Below are 3,340 nucleotides of genomic sequence, written 5' to 3'. Positions count from 1 at the left end.
CCATGATTATCTCTGGCTCTTTTAACATTTGCTATGTGATTATTTATCTTTCATTATTTAATAGCCACAAATAAATCTGGAACTGGTATATATTTATATATACTACATGCAATGATACAATGTATATACATGTATGTTTTGTAAAGATCTTATTTTTCAACAGGAATAATCCTTGCATGACTTTAATCTCAATTTCCTATTTTATGACTAAAATAATCTTAAATAGAGAGAGAGGTTGAGGGGGACTATTTATTTCAAGTGCTCCCTATTTGGGCTTGTATAGTAGGAAAATGCTGATATCCGTATGTATTTGCCCAACCTAAAAAGAATGTATTACACACTCTTATTTTTAGGGAAAATATAGAATTATTATCTTTACTTTTCAGGAAGAGAGGACCAGAACACCATGTTTTATTTGCTAATTTAGGATTTCCATTATCCTATAATTTTGGAAGCTCTTTGCCCAGTATGGGTGGGGTATGGATGGAAGTCTGCCTCTATCCTCTGCAGTTCTCTTTCTCTGTTTTGGAGAATTATGCAGCAGTTTTCCTTCTTATCTTCTCAGACCTTCTCTCTTGTTTTTTGATGGCTTGTCCTTTTCTGTTCATTTCTTATTGTATGTTTTCTTTGGCATTGGCTTCCATTTACTTTCTTTTCCATTATGCCATCACTTTTGAACAACCCATTTTTATGGCTTCAGAGTTCAATTTTATGTCTCTTGCTCTGGTATCTGTATGAGCTTCACATCTATATTTTTACATACTTAATGGAATTTCTACTACCTGGCCTAACACTGAGCTCACATCTTCCCCACTCCATCCTTTGACATATTTTTTGCAAGAGTTGTTTGTTATTTCATGTATTCAACTTCCAGGTGTCTTTGCTAAGCTTTTTATGACTTTTCTTGATAGTGTTTGATTTAAAAAATGATTTAAAGAATATCTTATTTTAATTCTTTGTATTTTTCCAGGTAGGTTTTATTTGAGGGGTTTATTTTGTTTTTCAAAATCTGCTCTATGAGTTTTTTTCTTTAAGTTTTATGAAAAATTGCAAAGTACTTCAAAGTATAAATTTTCTAAATGCCCAAAAGGTTCTTGGAAGTCATTTAGTAAAATTTCCCACTACGTAGACAAAGAATACAATGTAGATAGGAGTGAATTGACTTTCTAAGCCTTTAGAAAGGCTTTGTTTCTTCTAAATAGAATAAGAAAAGTATGGTTTTTAACAAATTATATGTTCTACATTTCTCTAGAAACATTCATCTATATTTCTTCTTTCATAATATTTCTAGTCTTCAGTCCTACAAAGGTAGCTTCTTCTGGGAAATATATGCTGTATATTTGTAAAAGTCCATTTCTGCAAGTCTTAGTTTTATCTGATGCTAATATATTGATCTCATCCAAAGGCCTCAAGCATGTGTCTTAAGATCTTGTCACATTTTGTTTTCTGTGAATCGGTCATTTGCCTCAGACCTGACACTTGGCCAATCTCAAAGCATTAACCTAGTCTAATTTATGCAATAACCAATGACTAAAGTTATCATAATGGGAAGTAGCAGCAGTATGAATTATTTTTTCTTTTAAAACTGTTTTAATTGATATATGTTTGTGAAATACAATGAATATATTAACTTTGGGATATTGGTACACATACATATTGCATCTTGATCCTTTCTACTTGCATTCCTCTCCTCTCCTTCCTTCCTATCTTATATATTACTTTAGATTTAGCAAATCACATGTTGTGAACATATTAAACAAATAAATGCTGTGCTAGTTTTAGAATGACTTTATTATATGATGAAAAGGGAAGAGAAAAGAATGTGGGAACGGTAACTTCTAGCAGTGAGGAAAATACGCTTAGATATGGGCATAGCTTTTGGTGTGGTGAAATTTCTGTCAGTAAACTAATAAAATGTGATTCATTTCTCTAGAATAGATGAACATCTCTAAATAGATCTATTCAGCAGGAAGGACTTACTGGCTTATGCGCCTATAGTTCCTCTAGTTATTTGAAATGAGCTCATGGTGATGGGTGAAGGCTAATATAATAATTTTTCCAACACAGAACAGGCATAGTTCCTCCAGGACTTCTGAAAAATGCCCTTTTATACTCCTTTCAGGAAGGTAAAATGATTGTTTTATAAAATCTACATCCATAGGACATGCATTCCTTTATTAGATCAAATAGCCATTTCTGCAGATTAACTGGTCTGTTTTCACTTTTCTTAAAGTGTTATAAAGACCACAGTAGAGGTTTTTTACTTGGTTTGCATGCTTTTAGAGAAAAATGTTTGCTAAAAAGAGGATATAGTCATGACTCTCATACAAATATAAAATGAATACTTATCAAACACTTAATTTAATTTATTAATTAGTGAAAGAACCAGAAATGTTAAAACTGGCTGTTAAAAAAGAATGCAAAGAACCAACTAATACATAAGCTCATTAGAAAAGCTGATTTAAATTTGCTTAATAGATGCAAAACTGGCTTCTTCAACAGTGGGAGAGGAAAGTCAAGTGGATTCCACTGTACAGTATTTATTTGCAAGCCTCTAACTAAGAGATATTTGGATTGCTATCAGTTTTCTGCAAGTTAATGTTGATCTCTCCTGAATTATAAAATAGCTAAAGATAATGAAAGGCATAAACTCCACAGAATCTGATAACCCTGAGTGTGTTCTTAACAATACATAGTATTCCACTGAGATACCCTGTAATCTTTGGAGTATCCAACAAGCTTTCATAATTTTCTTCTAGAATGCCTTCTTTTGACGTTAATTCTTTAGTGGTTTGGGGTAGAGGTAATACCTAATTTATGTTTGAGAATGGTTTTTGTTACTTCTGCCCAACCCCTTATTCCCTGTTCTCAAAGTGCAGCTTAGGCAACTCAGTTATAGATATGTCCAGCAGAGGAACATATCTCAAAATTGAAAATGATCTTGAAGAGCTTCTGAAAATCATCACAATTGACTCATTTGGTAAAGCTGTTGTCTAAACAGAATAAGTCTGGAATAAGTATGGTGTATTGGACATTTTAAAATGTATTTCAAGTAAAATTTGAGTCTTTTTTCTGTGTGTTATCAGCTATATATATATATATATATATATATATATATATATATATATATATGTTTTGGTACCAGGGATCCAACTCAGGACCTTGTGCTTGTGACGCAGGCAGCGGAACCACTGAGCTAAATCCCTGGCCCCTAACTTTGTATTTTTGAATATCACAAACTTCAATCAATACTTTAAAAAATATTCAGCATGCACTTAACAAATTTGACAAAAGGACCAGTATCTGGTTTATTTGCATTATAACAGCTTTAACTGAACAG

This window comes from Heterocephalus glaber, unplaced genomic scaffold (assembly GCF_053883595.1).
Source record: "Heterocephalus glaber isolate CG9 unplaced genomic scaffold, H.glaber_assembly_v1.0 deba00001504, whole genome shotgun sequence".
Lineage (NCBI taxonomy): Eukaryota > Metazoa > Chordata > Mammalia > Rodentia > Bathyergidae > Heterocephalus > Heterocephalus glaber.
The sequence above is the reverse complement of the archived record's forward strand: the minus strand, read 5'-3'. Positions refer to the sequence as shown.